Genomic DNA, 20178 nt, shown 5'->3' on the forward strand with positions numbered 1-20178 from the left:
TAACGGGTAAAACCTCGAGAGAGTAATTACCCAACTTGAACCCTAAGTTGCTTGGTTTCTTAGCCTACCCAATTGGTCTCGAAAGAGTCAATTGGGCAAAATCATTCTTTCTACCGAGAGGTGTGAGAGTGAGTGCTATCGTGCAACGGTTATATCATAAGCCCCATAATCATCATTCTCGTATTAGGAATCTCTACCTGTTAGTTGACCACCTAGGTAAATGCCACGACCCTAGTGCCTTTCTCTATCTTGCATACAACCTAGATTGATGTTTTAGCATAATTTAGTTATAATTAGTAATTGTTAAATTGTAGTTGATAATCACAAAGAAAAACCCAAAAATGATAGAAGATCAATTAGAAGCAAACTCGCATTTCTAGGCTAAACAAATATCCAACTCCCTTCCTAGCTCCCTGTGGAAATTGACCCCGATACCACTATTGGGTAAAAGTATTAGCGCTCACTCTTCCAAAGGTTGAGTCCGCTGCGACCTAATCACTTTTTGGCGCCGTTGCTGGGGAGCTTACGGTGTTAACTATTTGTGTAGCTAGTTTTGAGTTTTGCTTCTCTTTCCTTCTTTTTACTAATTTTATTTGTGTTGATCCATCAGGTACACATGGCTCTAAACGGAAATGACCCTCTTGGCAATGCCTTGGCGGGGGAGGAGGTTGAAGATGTTGAGCAAGATGAGCTTCCGGTACCTCAAGTACCACAGAGAGGTCGAAATGCCAATGCTAATGTACATGACAACAATCCTATTCAGAACCCTCCTCCACCACCACCAAGAGCGGTCCCAAGAGTTCTTCCTAATCAAGGGTACGCAAGTGCCATCGTTCCTCCCCGAATCCGGGCGGGGAACTTTCAAATCACAAATGTCATGTTGACCTTGCTCGAGCAAAGGGGAAAATGCATACAAGCACTTGAAGGGGTTCGTAGATACTTGCTGGGGCAGCAAACAAACAAACATGTCAGAGGATGCGTTGAGATTGAGGCTTTTCCCGTTTTCTCTTCGGGGTAAAGCGTTGGACTGGTTAGAAAGGTTACCAAATCATTCTATCACTACATGGGATGAATTGGCGGACAAATTTATTGCCAAGTTCTTTTCTCCAAGTCATATGGCGGCTCTTCGGGATGAGATTCTAGCCTTTAATCAAATGCCAACGGAACCCTTGCATGAGATCTGGGAGCGATATAGAACAATGGTGAAGGAATGCCCTAACAACGACATGACTGAGGCGATGATCCAACAGACTTTCTATAGGGGCATCAACACCACAAATCAATGCATTGTGAACCAATTGGCCGGTGGAAACTTTATGAAACTTTCTTACCAAGAGGCATGTGATGTACTTGATGAAATGGCAGACACCTCTTCGGCATGGCAAAGCGAGCGAATGTACCCCAAGGTGACCCCACGGTCATCCATTTGCATAAGGAATTGAGTGATCACGGCCAAGCTATTACCAAACTTACAACAACAATGAATCAGTTGGCAAAGGCGCAATTGCAACAAGTACAAAACCCGCTCCAAGTCAATGCAATGGAGAATGTTTCTATGCTAAAAAGGAGGCAAAGAGGGCAACAACAACCTCAAGGTAGCGGTGACCAATTTGACAACAACAATGATGGTGGTGGATATTTGAATGAGTGTTTTGATGATCAAAGTGAGGAGTGCCAATATGTCAATAACTACCAAGGAAATAGAGGAAATCAAGGAAATCAACAATGGCGCCCCCAAGGCAATTGGGGAAATCAACAAGGAGGCGGCAATTGGAACAACAATAATCAACAACAGGGTGGCAACAATTGGAACAATGGCAATCAAAATAACAATTGGGGTAATCAAGGCAATAACCAAGGCAATTGGAATGGTAACAACAACAATTGGAACAACAACAATAGCAATCAAGGAGGGTGGAATAATGGTGGTAGGGGGAAAGGCTTTCAAAGGCCCCCCATGTTCCAACAACCAAACAATCCACCCCCCTTTCAGTCACAAGGGCCTAGTTCTTCTAGAAGTGATATGGGACGGATAGAAATGATGTTCGAGCAGATGATGAAAAAGAACCAAGATTCCGATGCACAATTGGCTTTGCATAACACATCTATCCGGAACCTAGAGGTGCGAATAGGACAAATCTCTCAAGCTTTAAATACCCACCCAAAAGGTGCGCTACCAAGTGATACGGTAGTGAACCTGAAGGGGGCAACAATCATGTGATGGCGGTTACGACTAGGAGTGGAAGAGGCGGTGATGTGCATGCCTCGATTGATAATCAAGTTGTGAATGATGAAGTTGAGTTGCATGATGATGAAGCACCTCTGAATGTTGACAATGTGGTTGAACCAATAGTGACAAATGATGTGCTGATCGATATTGATGATGAGGCCGGGGTAGAGACTCAAGAGACCGTGAACCCGTCAAGGGAACACATCATTGATATACCCGAGCTGGCGGTGCCCAAGGCAAAGGCACCCTTGCCTAGACCACCTCCACCATATCCTCAGCGGTTAGCATAGCAAAAGAGCGACAATCAGTTCAAGAAATTCATAGACATGATGAAGAGCCTCACAATCAATGTCCCTTTAGTGGAGGCACTTGAACAAATGCCTGGGTATGCAAAATTTATGAAGGATTTAGTCACCAAGAAGCGTTCTATGGAGTGTGAAACAATAAAGATGACGCACCAAGTTAGTGCGATTGTGCATTCTATGGCCCCGAAACTTGAGGACCCTGGTGCTTTCACTATTCCTTGCACTATTGAAAGTGCGGACTTTGCTAAGGCCCTATGTGACTTAGGGGCTAGCATTAATCTGATGCCGTACTCAGTATTCAAGACTTTGGGAATTGGGCAACCGAGGCCAACCTCCATGAGACTTCAAATGGCGGACCGGTCGATGAAGAGGCCTCTAGGTATAATCGATGATGTGCTTGTCCGGGTGGACAAATTCATATTGCCGGCCGACTTTGTCATATTGGATTGCGAAGTGGATTTCGAAGTGCCTATCATTCTTGGAAGACCTTTCCTAGCTACGGGGAAGGCATTGGTTGATGTGGAAGCAGGGGAGTTAACATTCCGTGTGGGAGATGAGAAGGTGGTATTTCATGTGTGCAAGTCAATGAGGCAACCCAATAGTACGGAGGTGTGTTCATTTGTGGACATTGTCACGGCGGTGATAGTGGATGACACAAGTGCCTTGATTAATGTTGAAGATCCTCTTGAAGCCGTGCTTCTTAACATGGATGCCAATGATGATGCCGGTAGAGTGGAGTGCGTGAATGCATTGCATGGAATGGGTTCATATTCATATGAGCCTAGGAAACTATCTTTAGATCTTGAAAATCGCAAAACTCCGCCAACCAAGCCATCAATTGAGGAGCCACCGGTGTTGGAGTTGAAACCACTTCCTCCACACCTCAGGTATGAATTCTTGGTCTCTAATTCTACTCTTCCAGTTATTCTTTCTTCTTGCTAAGCCCCGCATTTTGCATGCATAAGATCATCTTGGAGGAGGATGCACGGCCATATCTTGAACATCAAAGGAGACTCAACGAGGTGATGCAAGAAGTAGTAAAGAAAGTGGTTATCAAGTGGCTTGACGCCGGTGTGGTTTACCCGATCTCGGATAGTTCATGGACCTCTCCGGTCCAATGTGTGCCAAAGAAGGGTGGAATGACGGTAGTGACCAATGCCAACAATGAGTTGATTCCTACTNAAGATCATGGAAGCAAGGATATTCAAAACTTCATGCGGACCGCACCATCATGTCATGCGGCCGCACCACTGGAGTTCAGAGAGTTGGCATTCTCAGTTCCAGCTAATGCGGCCGCACTGCAAGTTCACGCGGTCCGCACCACAAAAGTCCAGAGAGTTGGCAATTTTCAGTCCCAGCCAATGCGGCCGCACTACAAGTTCACGCAGTCCGCACCACAAAAGTTCAGAGACCATCACAAGCCACTCATGCGGCCGCACTACAAGTTCACGCGGTCCGCGCCAGTCATCATGCGGCCGCACTTCATCATTGTGCGGTCAGCGTCAACATCTTCAGAAGGCAAGTCTCAGAAGTCAAGCAACCCAGTGCGGCCGCGTGTCAATTTCGTGCGGACCGCACGGACCCCGCAGGGGTATTTTTGTCCGATTTTTCTTAGCTTAGTATAAATAGAATATTTGCCATTTTTAGGGTACGAAGGAGATAGAGAAGAGCTGCTGCACTCGTGAGACAAAAGTCTTAGCCTATTTTGGGCATTTTTCATTTTGTTTAACGTGGATTCTTGTAGATTTACCTTCTAGTTAATTAATATGTTCATTTTATCTATTTCTCCTTCAATTTCTGTGGTTATTATGGCTAGCTAAACCCATAAGCTAGGGTTGTGGCTCAACCCTAGTATGGGTAATTAATGGGTATGATTGTATAATGCTTGAATGATGTTGGGTGTTTGATATTTGGGTTATTTTTATGTTTTCACTTGGATTTGGTGGTTGCAAACACTAAGTCTAGCTTTGTGGGTTTTGACTCTTCTTGAGAAAGAGTGTCTATGACTCCAAAATTAACCCAACAAGGAATTGGGATGGACCTATGAGAATAGTAGTCCCAATTAACGGGTAAAACCTCGAGAGAGTAATTACCCAACTTGAACCCTAAGTTGCTTGGTTTGTTGGCCTACCCAATTGGTCTCGAAAGAGTCAATTGGGCAAAATCATTCTTTCTACCGAGAGGTGTGAGAGTGAGTGCTATCGTGCAATGGTTATATCATAAGCCCCATAATCATCATTCTCGTATTAGGAACCTCTACCCGTTAGTTGACCACCTAGGTAAATGCCACGACCCTAGTGCCTTTCTCTATCTTGCATACAACCTAGATTTGATATTTTAGCATAATCTAGTTATAATTAGTAGTTGTTAAATTGTAGTTGATAATCACAAAGAAAAACCCAAAAATGATAGAAGATCAATTAGAAGCAAACTCGCATTTCTAGACTAAAAAATATCCAACTCCCTTCCTAGCTCCCTGTGAAAATTGACCCTGATACCACTATTGGGTAAAAGTATTAGCGCCCACTCTTCCAAAGGTTGAGTCCGCTGCTACCTAATCAAGTGGCAAGGATGCAACAATACTTGGAAAAGGCACGGGACTTAGTCAGACAATTCCAAACTTGAAAAGTCACGCAGATACCAAGGAAAGAGAATGCAGAGGCAGACGTTTTGGCTAATCTTGCATCCACTGCAGAAGTAACAAATGAAGAAAACGCTTCCGTAATATATTTGTTTCATTCAGTGCTTGATCAAGATAAAAATGAGGTAAATTACAATAATCTAACTGGGATTAGAGTAACGAGATTGTCAATTTTTTGCAGCATGGATACTACCCGAAGATAAGAAAAAGGCTCAGGCACTTCGCCAAAAGGCTGCTCATTACTTCTTAGATCAAGGCAATTTATATCGAAAAATGTTCGATGGCCCTCTAGCAAGATGTCTCGGGCCTTCTCAAACAGAATATGTGATGAAAGAAATACACGCGGGATATTGTGAAAATCACGCCGGGGGAAGATCTTTGGTAAAAACTATAATTAGAGCTGGCTATTACTGGCCAAAAATGGAAGAAGAGGCGGAAACTTTTGTGGCCTAATGTGACAAGTGCCAAAGATATGGTAACAACATGCATCGACCAGCTGAATTATTACATCTGGTTATTGCACCATGGCCTTTTATGAAGTGGGGGATGGATATCGTAGGTCTGCTACCACAAGCCAAGGGCAAGGTAAGATTTCTGTTAGTACTCACTGACTATTTTACTAAGTGGGTAGAAGCAGGAGCCTTCAAACAGGTACGAGAAAAAGAGGTTCGAGACTTCATCTGGCGCAACATCATATGCCGGTTTGGGGTTCTAAAAGAGATCCTGTGTGATAACGGCCCGCAATTCATAGGTGCACAAATCACAGAATTCTTCCAAAGTTAACAAATTAAAAGGATTACCTCGAAACCTTATCATCCAGTGGCCAATGGACAAGCTGAATCAACAAATAAAGTTATTATCAACAACTTGAAGAAAAGACTAGAAGAATCAAAAGGCAAGTGGCCAGAGGTACTACCTGGAGTCTTGTGGGCTTACCGAACAACAGCAAAAACAAGTACGAGAGAGACACTATTTTCACTTGTATACGGTGTTGAAGCCTTAATTCTAGTTGAAATAGGGGAGCCAAGTACGAGATATACTCAAGCTACTGAAGAGTCAAATGAAGAAGAGATGCGGGTAAATCTGGATTTGCTTGAAGAAAGGAGGGAAACTGCCCTAATAAGAATGGCAGCGCAAAAACAAGTTATTGAGCTATATTACAATCGGAAAGCTCGTCTTAGATACTTCAAGATTGGGGACTACGTACTCAAGAATGTTTTCCAGTCCACAAGAGCAGCAAATGCGGGAAAGTTAAGTCCAAATTGGGAAAGGCCTTACAAGATTCGTGGTATCGTAGAAAAAGGTGCATATGAGCTTGAAACCATGGATGGCAAGATTCTACCTTCAAGTTGGAATGTTGTTCATCCGAAGAAGTACTGTTTTTAAGGGAAGGAAATACCAACGGGCATGTACCCCCACTTATGATTTTTATTTTTGAATTGTTAAAATTATGCTAACAGTTTTAGATGATAGGAAAAAAGCTAACTCATACCAAATGATGAATTTAGACCTGAAAGACACGCGGAAGAAACATAATTACCGGTCTAAGGTTACAACTATTCTGATGGAAATGTAATGGGTTAAGCAGTCTTCATCTAAATTAGACCTCCGAGTCCGGTATGTTTTTCCTTTTCAGGAAAAGGATCGCATGGAAGGAATAATCAAGTGCTCGAGATTTCATACTCCAAAGCTCAAACGCTTGGGGGACTGTATAATATACATATAATATATGTATATGGAAGGCAAAGAAGGCTGAAACAATTAAATTTCAAGTCAAGACTAAAGTATACTCAACAAATATCAAGTTCAGAGCAAAGTCACGAGCCAAAAACAACAACCCTGATTCAAAAACCTGTGAAGAATACCCTCGTAGGTATAAATTTCAAAATCTTATGAATGTTTAGGTTACAAGCTGTATTTAGCCACGGGTCATAAAGAAACCTTTGGATTTTCTTTTTTACAAATCCTGTTGTAAAGGAAACAGTTACGGAAGAGTTATAGAAGATATTTAAATACATGTAACGTATTATTTAACTTGACAAGTTAGACTAAAATAAAACTTTTCTCAAAGTTATTCCAAGAAACATGTGTTTACCTATTTCTCCTTTCGTATGTTTACACCATTATGAAGTTGAGACTCTTCTTCATTAAGTGTCGTATATAAAAGGGCCCTCTTTTATAATTCATGCTTGATTCAAAAATCCATGAAGTTAACTAAGCATTTTTAAATGCAAAAGTTAAAAGGGTAAAGCAAACCCAAATATTAAAATTGAAGTGGAAGCAAGATCCTAAACTTATAAGGAAATAAGGTAAGGGCAAATCATCAAAAGAGTATAACAGAAACTCAAGTTAAAGGCATCACAAAAAGTTGAAGCAAAAACTTTATAATATTTAGTTAAGACTAAGTATGAACTTAGTCCTAACTTGATTATCATTATAAAAATCCCTGAAAAGACCTGGGGATATGTTGTCACCAAAAAACATTACCCCTGAATGGGACCAGGGGTAAAACCACCAAATGTTCACCAACAAAACAAGAAAAAAACTAGTTAACTTCACAAATAAACTTTTACTATGGAGCAAGTTTTGAACCAGTATTCAAGTTGGCACCATCAACAGCAGAAGGTTCGATTTGATCAGAAGGAGCTGGGACATCCACTGCACCAGGATTAGCTTCAACATATTCGGGAGTATCAGCCATGGGTGAAGAAAAACTTTGGCTCTGCTGAGTTTTTTCAATCGTCTCCTTGATCTTTGCTAACTCAGCATCCAAGTTAAAACCTTCCTGGCTTACCTCCATAAGAGTATCGTGACGCGTGTTCAAAATGGCCCAACTTGCTTCAACAGTGGCCTTGTCCTCAAGAGCTTCGTAGTCTCTTTCCCAATGATCAATTTCACTCTTAAGCTCCCCCCTCTCAGCTAAAACAGCATCGTAAGAAGTCTGTAAGGGGGCAAGTGAACTCTCCAAAAACTTGACCTTATCAGAAGATACTCGGAGATCTTCTTGGGTCTGGGTGAGTGTTTGAACAAGCTCACCAGCATAAACTTCTTTTTCGTTCAACAGCGCCCTCAGACCTCTGATCTCTTCAGTAGCTTTGGAGAGTAGTTCAACAAAAGACGGCTCGAGGAGGTTCTTATCCTTGCCTGCTTGGTTGGAAGAAGCTTTCTCAACGGCTAGCTCCGTTTCCATTACTCTTAGCTGCTGCTCCAAGGTACATTTGTTCTCTTCTAAAACTTCCATCTCAAGCTGGAGGCTTTCATACTACTCTTTCCAATTATCTGCCTCAATCTGGTAATCAAGCATGAATTGCTCCGTATAGGAAACCCTTTTCATCATCTCCGTGCCGATGAGATTGATCTACATAAAGAGAAAAGGATAAGAATCCTAATAGAAGGAAAATGATATAAGATATGGAAAGAAGTCTATACCTTCAATGATGATTGCACGATGACATTCATCCAAGTCAAAGAACTATGACTTTCTAGCTTGGACTTTTCAACCGGACCAATCAGGGCTTTAACCATACGTCAGCCTGACCTGACTTCTTCAGAAGATTTCCATTGGCAGGAACTTCAATGGTAATTTGCTTCATTACCCTGCTTCCACTTGAAGAACCAATTTTAGTACTAGGAATATTGGCAGCAGGGACAGTAGAGGAAGTCATAATGGCTTTAGGCGGAGCAAAAATAGCAGTAGTAAGAACAGGCAGATGACGTTCCATTGGGACAGATACGGGGAAGGAGGCAAGAGGTACTTCCTTAGACACCAAGTCAAAACCTTCGTTATCAAACCCACGTGAAAAGAGGTGCTCAGCAGAGTCACGAGGTGCCACGGGCGTCTCTTCGTTAGAACTCACTAAAGTGGCTTCAACAGGCTCGGGCACGGGAACAGAACGAGGAGGAATAGCTTCGTCATCCGAAATAACGCATTTTCTAGCCCGCGACTTTCTAACCAAAGAGCCTCCATCCCATTCCTCTTCATCTTCAGAATCCTAGGGTCTGTCAGCTTTTCTTTTCGTTGAAGAACTCAAGATTATCTCTTGAGCTCTCACCAAAGAAAGTCTAGAAGCTGCGATTGACTCAGTACTTACACCACGAATAGGAAAGCCAGATAAAAATAAGGGTTAAATAAATTCTAATGAAAAAATAAATAAAAAAATAGAAGGGAAAGAATAAATTTTTTACCATGGGTCTCAACCTTCCAACCAAACCTATTTGAGAGGTACTTCCAAGATCTAACTTCCATCGGAGCAATGGACAACAATTTTTCTACCAAACCACGGAAATTGGGAATCTCTTCAATAGTTCCCATGGTTGCTGAAAAACGAAAAGTGAAACAGTCACGGGAAGTACAAACTCTTAAAAAAAGAGAAGAGAGAAAGTTGTAAAGAAAACTTACGTGCAAAATTCCATTTTTCAGGGAATGGCATGTTTTCTTCACCTACTAACCCTATCTTAGGAGCAGCAACAAATCAGGCATACCAGCCACGATCTATATCGTCCTCAAGGCTGACTAAAACTCTCTTGCTCCTCGCCACCAAAGTGAAAACCCCATGACGGAATAACTTAGGGGAGTAGAGATGAATTAGATGAAAAAAGGTGAAAGGCAATTGAGCCAAATTAGCCAAATATCTTAAGCATGCAATAGCCCTCCATACGATAGGGCCAATTTATCCTAAACGCACATTGAAGAAGCGATAGAATTTGATAATGACTGGATCAATAGGGGGTCTAAAGTCCAATGTAAAGGGGTACGTATACACAAAAGAAAAGCTAGCTTTGAAAGAAGTGATCCTTTGATTTGCATTAGGTATCAGAATTGGAAAATCAAACTTCCAGTGACAATCTCTACGAACAACAGAGATCAGACCTTCAGTAATCTGGGAAGGGTAGACATCAGCACGATCATGAGAGGACATAGAAGAAACCTGGTTTCTAATTGATTCTCTATTAGTATAAAAAGAAAGTTTAGAAGGGATAATCTCGTCTACTGTAGGTTCACAGATTGGCTCATTGGAATCTCTATTTCTAGAAGACCTATGTGGAAGAGACGCCCTAGTTCTAGAAGATGAAGGAGGAGTGGAACTAGGTTGAGAAGAAGAAGAAACTCTAATGGAAACTGAGCCTAAACTATGCAACCTACCCCCTCTCCTGCTTCTAGTAGGAGCAAGGGGAAGTTCATCTATGATAAGAACTTTTTGAGGATCAGGGTTTGAGGAAGACATAGCTTTACGAAGAAGAAGAGAAAATTGAATGGCCAAAGATGGAAAATTTACCATGAAAGAAAAGACAAAGGATATATTTATACTCTGAAGCAACCGTCAAACTAAAAGGTAATGATGGAAACGTCATAATGAAAACTGTCACTTTGTGATTGATGCAGCCGTAAAAAAGCCCTAAAGGCGCTGAGGAACTGCATACCAATCACAAGCCACCACGTGTCACGTGCATTAAATGGAAGTGACATACGAAGCGTCAGTTCTGGAAAAGGTATAATGATATGTGGGAATGGCGGCAAAAATACCCGCTTTAATGAGATCCACTTCCCAAATATTCAATTGCTGAATAAATGGCAAGTGGGGGGACTATTTGTATTGGGGAAAATTAAGTTAACATTTGAAATTAATTATGTGGCTGACATGTCAAGACACGTGGATTAATAAGTGACAGCTGGCAAAGAGTATGCAAAGAGATGCGGGTCTTAATAGGTACGAGCAAAGGTTTAAGAAAACAAGAAGGAACGGTTACTCGGATCTCTTGATAATTTGAAGAGACATCGATGGAGTGAATCAAGACAGCAAAAAGTATAGATACGTAATATCTGCAATTAATGAGCATAAATGATGAGGAGCGTTATAGAATCTTCACGAAACAGTTACGATTGCCAATTATAACGTTTCATTAATGACATTAATTGCTCATAATGGCTCTATTATGAGAGGAAAGAAACGTAGTACTTAGAAATAGCTATAAAAGGAGAGAAATAACATTTGTGTAGGACACACTGATTATTATTGGAATATACTTATTTACATTGCTTACTCAGCTACTTTTCAGTCAAATTTTTCTTCTCTTCTTACGCAATTATTTTCTTATTTGTTTATCAGTAACCGAGTTCTTCTAAGATTATGCTTTGACCGAAATTCCTATTTTCTGGTTAAACAGTAGGGTAAAAGTATTTATAGAGGCGTACACAGAAATTTTTATAAGCGGTGTCAAAATTTATAGAAGAACGGGAATTAATAACTTTAATTATCATTTATAGATAATAAATAATTTTAGTCTATTATTTTTGTTAAGTTTCAAGTTAGAAAAAATCTTGAGTTCAATTTTAATTCATCACAATTTTTAATCATACATGCTCTCTCAAATATTTGCAAAACAAATATGTTAGTTGAGGTTCAAACCTCTGACCTCTTAAAGCAATATCAAGCACTTAACCAATACACCAAGAGACAATTTATGTCAAGCGGTGTCATTTTTCCTACTTATCCACTTTCTCATTGTATTAATATATATATATATAACGTAAAAGAATTCAACAAAGAGGTATCGCGTGATACCGCTTCGTAAGTGTGCATCCGCTCCTGAGTATATAGGTGAAATTTACTAAATATATATTAAAAAATTTACATTTTAAACAAAAATTATAATGGGTTCAGTAATAAAAGCCTAAAAATGAGCTCATCAACTTAAAATATTACATCCGCCTTTGTCTTAACGTTAAAATTGAACATTCTTCCATTGGCCTTAACCTTTACTTGTATCGTCAAAAATAATGTCCCTTCCTTCTTTGGTCCATCACGTCAAGTGGCTTAAAAATGACTCTTCGGGGCTAAACATAAGAAATCAAATAATAATGCAATAGCTGGTACGACCATGCACATGCACCAGCGTGACCAATCAAATATAATGTGCGACTTATGGCATGTAGTGATGGAATTAGGAATTCTAAGGGAAGGATTAAAAAAATTATAAGAAGAGATTTGAACATATGATCTAAAAGAATCTTAAACTAATATTATGATTATTAGGAACTTCCCTACAAATTCATTATTTGCACAACATAATTCATAGGCCAAGGAGTTTCGATCGAACCCCCTTCAATAAATATTATAGTGCGCCCCTAATGGCATGGAGCTTCATAAACGTTATGGTTAAATAGTAGTAACAATTAATCACTTACACAAAGAAATGATATACATAATTATATAATTTTTACATGGACTTTTAACACATTGTTTAACCAAAAAATAGTTTTTGTGGTCAAAGTCAATATCAAAGAAAATTGGATTTCTAATAACCAAGTTTACATTATTTTAATTTTCCAAAAATAAAAGAGTAAAAAGCAATTGCAATTCAATACTCAATGAACGAGGTAAGGAAATCTTATTGATGATCACCCCCCCTACCCCCCCCCCCCTCCCCCCCCTCCCAAGAATTATGGATAAGAATCTTCAATCAATTAGAAATATAAAAGTAAAATCTGACTTCATATATTCGAGAGTATTTTGATGATCGTACAAAATAAGATAAGGACCCTTATATAAGGATACAAAAGATGTAAATGTTCCCTCTCACTTAATTCCTACCCGTTACTGAAAATACTCGTAACAATTATGGTAATAATTGGTGATTGCGCGCAATCAGGGATAATGTCGATTCTCTTTCCATATTCGTAATTGCCCATGAATCTTCCTCATTTATGGCCTTCATGCATCTCGTGCCTATTTTTTCTTTCTCATTTGTCAGGTATGGTACCTTCTTCTATAAATTCTGTAGGTATTTTAACTGTACCTCATCATTCTACTTCGTTAACTTGATGCAAATGACACTTGTCACCATATCGTTAGTCCACATGTCATGCCGATTTTTTCACTAATACACACATAAGGCAGCCCTCCTCACTTTGTGGATCCGGAACATACATAAAATATATATTAGGAAACTCAAAAGACATTATGATGTTATATTAAGGAAACATTCTGAAATTTGTATGAGCTAGCTTGGCATTAAATTCTCACTAGCATTCCCCTGGTAAAATTATGTCGAATCATTCCCATAAAGGAAACTGTTCATCCACGCACTAGGGGCAGTTTACTTGATTTAATTATTTGATACTACTTATCCTTTATTTCTTTCTTTTTCTTTTCTCTTCGCTCTTTCTTACCCTTCTTGAGCCGAGGGTCTATTGGAAATAGTCTCTCTACCTGTTAGGTAGGGATTGTTGGGGTTTTAAGTATATTAAATGCTTAAAAGAGGGTGAATGGGAAATGGAGGGAAATGAAAATTTTAAGTAAAATTTTAAGTTTTCCCCCTTGATGAAGGAACATTATCCCATATTGGAAGAGGAAGAGGTTTTTATGGGTATATAAGCAATTGCTCTTCTTCTAGCTCTTAAAGAGTTGAGAAGAAGGCAAGCCTCGCGCCGTCGTCGCTCGCTCGCTCGCTCGGCTTCAGCTTCGGCTTCGGCTCCGGATTAAAATATTAACACAAATATTATTTCGGATTAAAATATTAACAAAAATATTATTAAATATTCGTTTTAATAACAGAATATTAATATTAAAATAAATATTAATATTAAATCCAATCAGTTTTCCGTTTTTCAGTTGTGTAACTGAAAATTAAACTACCCTCTTCAATTTTCCCTCTTTATTATTGAGTAAATAGCCATTTATGTTATGGCATTTATGCTATAGCCGTTTTGCATAAACAGCCATTCTGAAGAGTTGCACCTCTTCAGATTTCAGTCCAACTTTGGCTATAAATACAAGTCTATTCTCTCAGAATTTCAATAAGATTTTCTGAGTTTCTCCTCCTTCTTCTGCACTGTTGTAACTTCAAAGAAAGCAATAGTAAGTGTGATTTGCTACCGAACTTTGTGTTCGCTGAAACACTGGGGTTTGAAGTACCACTACACTAGTGTCTAATTCGTTATATCCTGGGAGGAAATAATCCATAACCTTGGGTACTAGGAGGAGATTAAATTCCTTAAGGAAACACTGTGAATTCAGTGGGCTTGGATTAAATTCTATTTCTGTTTATGTTATTTTCTCCAGAATTATTTTACAAATATAGTTTATTAACAAGCTTAAGGAATTTAATTTGTATTCTATGTTTGTCTTATATTCACTGTTTTGGAGTTTAAAACCTTTGTGGTTTTTACTCCGTTGGAGATTAAAATCTACGTGATTTTAACGTTTGTTTGTGTCATTCTTTTACAGAAATGACTAATGATAACGGGAACCAGGCTGTTCCAATGGTGACTGCCAATGCATCAACAAGCCGAACACCGGCGTTGGCACCGGTGGAGAAACCCAAAAAATTTTCCGGGTTAGATTCAAGCGATGGCAGCAAAAGATGTTCTTCTACTTGACTACTTTAAGTCTGCAGAAGTTCATCAAGGAAGATGTTCCTGTTCTACTCGATGAAACTCCAGAGAATGAACGCTTTCTCGTGGTTGAGGCGTGGAAGCATTCTGATTTTCTGTGCAAGAATTATGTTCTTAGCGGACTGGAGGACGATTTGTATAATGTCTACAGCAGCGTGGAGACATCAAAAAAATTGTGGACTGCGCTTGAAAAGAGATACAAAACTGAAGATGCCGGGTTGAAGAAATTCGCTGCCGCCAAGTTTTTGGACTACAAAATGGTGGGTAGCAAGTATGTTATTACCCAAGTCAAGGAATTGCAAGTGATTATTTACGATCTCCTTGCTGAAGGTATAAATCAAATTAACACTGATGTTGAAAGTAATAATCTTAGTATTTTTACTAACAGAATTTTCATTGAAGGTCTTGTCATCAATGAAGCATTCCAAGTAGCAGCGATGATTGAGAAGTTGCCTCCTTTGTGGAAGGACTTCAAAAACTACTTGAAACACAAACGCAAGGAGATGTCCCTTGAAGATCTCATTGTTCGGTTGAGAATCGAATAGGACAACAAAGCTACTGAAAAGAGAGGCCGTGGAAACTCAACAATAATGGGAACAAACATTGTTGAGAATACTTCTCAAAATAAGAGAAAGAGGAAGCAGGCTTCTGGACCGAAAAGCAACCCCAGCAAGAAGCGGTACAACGAAAATTGCTACAACTGTGGGAAAGCTGGGCACAAATCTACGGAGTGCCGTGCTCCAAAGAAAGACAAGAAGAAGGGTCAAGCAAACGTGGTTGAAATGCATGAAGATGTTGATGACTTGTGTGCCATGCTTTCTGAATGCAACCTGGTGGACAATCCGAGGGAGTGGTGGATTGATTCTGGAGCCACTCGCCATGTTTGTGCTGTTAGAAAAGCTTTTGAAACATATGCTCCAGTTGGACCCGAAGAGACTCTTTCTATGGGAAATGCTGCAACCGCCAAGATTGAAGGATGTGGGAAGATCTTTCTAAAGATGACTTCTGGCAAGGTGGTGACTTTGAACAACGTCCTTCATGTTCCCGAGATTAGGAAGAATTTAGTCTCTGCTGGACTTCTTGTTAAGAATGGTTTCAAATGTGTTTTTGTATCTGATAAGGTTGTAATAAGTAAGAACGAAATGTTTGTAGGAAAAGGTTACCTCACCGAGGGCCTTTTCAAGTTGAATGTAATGGTTGTTGAAAATAATAATAAAATTTCACCTTCGTCTTACTTACTTGAGTCAAATGAATTATGGCATATACGTTTGGGTCATTTCAATTATAAAACCTTGCGGAAAATGATTAACTTGGAAGTATTGCCTAAGTTTGAATGCGATAAATCAAAATGTCAAATATGTGTGGAATCTAAGTATGTTAAACATCCTTATAAGGCAGTTAAAAGGAATTCAGATCCTTTAGACTTAATTCACACAGATATTTGCGATATGAAGTCAATACAATCTCGCGGTGGAAGAAGTATTTCATAACTTTTATTGACGCTAGTACTCGATATTGCTATATTTACTTACTTAATAGTAAAGATGAAGCAATAGACGCATTCAAGCAATACAAAAATGAAGTTGAAACGCAAGTTAACAAGAAAATAAAAATGATAAGAAGTGATAGGGGTGGTGAATATGAATCTCCTTTTGAATAAATATGTTTAGAATATGGAATTATTCATCGAACAACGGCCCCTTACACGCCCAATCCAATGGGATTGCAGAAAGAAACAATCGTTCATTAAAGGAGATGATGAACGCACTATTGATAAGTTATGGTTTGCCACAAAACTTGTGGGGGGAAGCCGTTCTTACGACTAACCGAATACTAAATTGAGTACCCCATAGAAAAACACAATCCATTCCTTATAAAAAAATGGAAAGGAAGGAAGCCCAACTTGAATTATTTTAAAGTGTGGGTGTGTTTGGCAAAAGTGCAAGTTCCTAAACCCAAAAGGGTAAAAATAGGGCCGAAAATCGTTGATTGTGTTTTCATAGGATATGCGACCAATAGTAAAGCATATCGATTTCTTGTTCATAAATCAGAAAATCCCGACATTCATAATAATGCGGTTGTAGAATTAGATAATGCTGAGTTCTTTGAAAATATATATATCTGTATAAAAAGCAATGTGAGTCGATTGGTGAAGGATCTAAACGACCTCGGGAAGAAACAAAAGAAAGTACATTTAATCAGGAGGATCCAAGACGTAGTAAACTTCAAAGAACGTCTACTTCAATTGGACCAGATTTTGTGACTTTCTTATTGGAGAATGAGCCTCAAACATTTAAAGAAGCTATGTCTTCTTCGGAATCTTTATTTTGGAAAGAGGCAGTCAATAGTGAAATAAAATCCATATTGAACAACCATACGTGGGAATTGGTTGATCTTCCTCATGGAAATAAACCGTTGGGTTCTAAATGGATCTTTAAGAGAAAAATAAAAGATGATGGCACTATCGACAAATATAAGGCAAGACTTGTGGTCAAAGGATATAGACAAAGAGAAGGTCTTGACTATTTTGATACATAGTCTCCAGTTACAAGAATTACGTCCATACGAACATTAGTAGCGTTAGTTGCAGTTATGCTCTTGAAATTCATCAAATGGATGTTAAGACGGTCTTCTTAAATGGAGAGTTGGAGGAAGAAATCTACATGGAACAACCTGAAGGGTTTGTGGTTCCAGGTAAAGAAAAGAAGGTATGTAGACTTGTTAAGTCCCTTTACGGACTAAAACAAGCACCCAAACAATGGCATGCGAAATTCGACCAAACAATGTTGTCAAATAATTTTAAAATAAATGAATGTGATAAATGTGTGTACATTAAAAATGTTCTTAATCATATGGTCATTGTTTGCTTATATGTGGATGATATGCTGATAATGAGTAATGACATTGCCAACATAAATGCGACTAAGCGGATGCTAACTGGCAAGTTTGATATGAAAGACTTGGGAGTTGGTGATTTAATTCTAAGAATTAAGATCCATAAGACTTCTCAAGGTCTGGCATTGTCACAATCTCATTATATTAAGACAGTACTTGAAAAATTCAAGCACTTGGGCTTTAAAGTTGCAAAAACTCCAATTGATGTAAATCTTGCATTATCAAAGAACAAAGGCCAAAACATATCACAATTGTATTATGCTCGTGTGTTGGGATGCTTAATGTATATCATGAATTGTACACGACCAGATATAGCTTGTGCTATATGTAAATTGAGTCGATACACGAGCCATCCAGGTCAATCTCATTGGATGGCAATAAAATGAGTTTTGGGATATTTAGAACATACCCAGGGCTTTGCTTTGCACTACAGTAAATATCCTGCGGTGATTGAGGGATATTGTGATGCAAATTGGATTACCGGTTCAGCTGATTCGAAGTCCACAAATGGATATGTATTCACTATTGGTGGAGGAGAGGTATCTTGGAAGTCGTCCAAAAACTTGTATTGCCCGCTCTACAATGGAGGCTGAGTTCATAGCTTTAGATAAAGCTGGTGAAGAAGTTGAATGGCTCCGAAATTTCTTGGAAGACATTCTATTTTGGCCCAAACCGTTGGCACCAATATGCATACATTGTGATAGTCAAGCGGCAATTGGAAGGGCTGGGAGCATTATGTATAACAGTAAATCTCGTCATATACGACGAAGATATAAAACCGTTACGCAATTACTCTCTAGAGGAATTATTACGATTGACTATGTAAATTCAAGTGATAATGTGTCGGATCCACTTACAAAAGGCCTAACTAGAGAGGTAGTTGAGTAATCATCAAGGGGAATGGGACTATGGCTGAGAACAAGTCATAGTGGCGGTAACTCTACCTAGAAGATTGGAGATCCCAAGATCTAGGTTCAAGGAGATCAAACAAAGTCATTAATGACGGTTCAACATTGTTAACTAAACTTTTGGTCCATTCTCGTGATGAGACAATGTTCAGTACCAAGGATAAAGCATTAAGGCTTTTTAATAATTTCTAAATTTGATACGTGGTATTTCAAATAGTGTATCTACGGGATGACACGTTTAGGAATCACCTATGTAAGTGTGAAGTGTTAGCCACTTCAAGAAAAACTTTGTTAGGCCAGTTCTCTACGCACTTATGAAACCAGGCGGTGTTCATGGCTGAAACGAACACAACAATGAGAACCAAAGACGGTTAAAGGTTGGTTGTGTGACTTATGGTTGTCTAGGTATACACCAAAGTTCGACGGTTCAAAGATATCAAATCTACCGATTGACCGAGTATATCCGACATAAGTTCACTACGGAAAGTTCAAAGGGAAACCTACCTATCCAGATGCAATTAATCCTTGCTTGCGAATCACATAGTTTTTCATGCATATTTTCGTGATATAGCCATTCCCCATTCATGTGGGGGATTGTTGGGGTTTAAAGTATATTAAATGCTTAAAAGAGGGTGAATGGGAAATGGAAGAAAATAAAATTTTTAAGTGAAATTTTAAGTTTCCCCCTTGATGAAGGAACATTGTCCCATATTGGAAGAGGAAGAGGTTTTTTATGGGTATATAAGCAATTGCTCTTCTTCTAGCTCTTAAAGAGTTGAGAAGAAGGCAAGCCTCGCGTCGTCGCTCGTTCAGCTCGGCTCCGGCTTCGGCTTCGGATTCGGATATGGATTTGGATCGATCGATTGATTAATTTTTTGGACCAAATTTATTTGTTAATAGTAAAATATTAACAGAAATGTTATTAAATATTCGTCTTAATAATAGAATATTAATATTAAAATAAATATTAATATTAAATCCAATCAATTTTCCATTTTTCAATTGTGTAACTGAAAATTAAACTACCCTCTTCAATTTTCCCTCTTTATTGTTGAGTAAATAGCCATTTATGTTATGGCATTTATTCTATGGCAGTTTTGCATAAACAACCATTCTGAAGAGTTGCACCTCTTCAGATTTCAGTCCAACTTTGGCTATAAATACAAGTCTATTCTCTCAGAATTTCAATACGATTTTCTGAGTTTCTCCTCCTCCTTCTATATTGTTTTAACTTCAAAGAAAGCAACAGTAAGTGTGATTTGCTACCGAACTTTGTGTTCGCTGAAACACTGGGGTTTGAAGTACCACTACACCAGTGTGTAATTCGTTCTATCTTGGGAGGAAATAATCCATAACCTTGGGTACTAGTAGGGGATTAAATTCCTTATGGAAACACTGTAAATTCAATGTGCTCGGATTAAATTTAGTTTCTATTTATGTTATTTTCTCCAGTATTATTTTACAAATACGATTTACTAACAAGAATAAGGTCTGCATACAGACTATCCTCCCCAGATCCCACCTGGTGGGAACCTACTGAATTTGTTGTTGTTGTTGTAATTAAAAAGGATGATATTTTTCAATAACATACTAGATCTAGTACTAGCATTCGGAGTATTATATCGTGGATGGGACCATTCAATGAATGACTAACAGACAGCCATGTCATAAACCACATTCCCTTAAGCATGCTATGTGCTCTCCTTCTTTAAAGAACTAAAAGTTGATGCAAACCTTTTCTAATTAGCAACTCGATTGCCACTTTGAAAAAAGAAAAGTACGTATAAACAGAAACCCCCAAGGAC

The sequence above is a fragment of the Nicotiana attenuata genome, chromosome 11 (genome assembly GCF_001879085.1).
Source record: "Nicotiana attenuata strain UT chromosome 11, NIATTr2, whole genome shotgun sequence".
NCBI lineage: Eukaryota > Viridiplantae > Streptophyta > Magnoliopsida > Solanales > Solanaceae > Nicotiana > Nicotiana attenuata.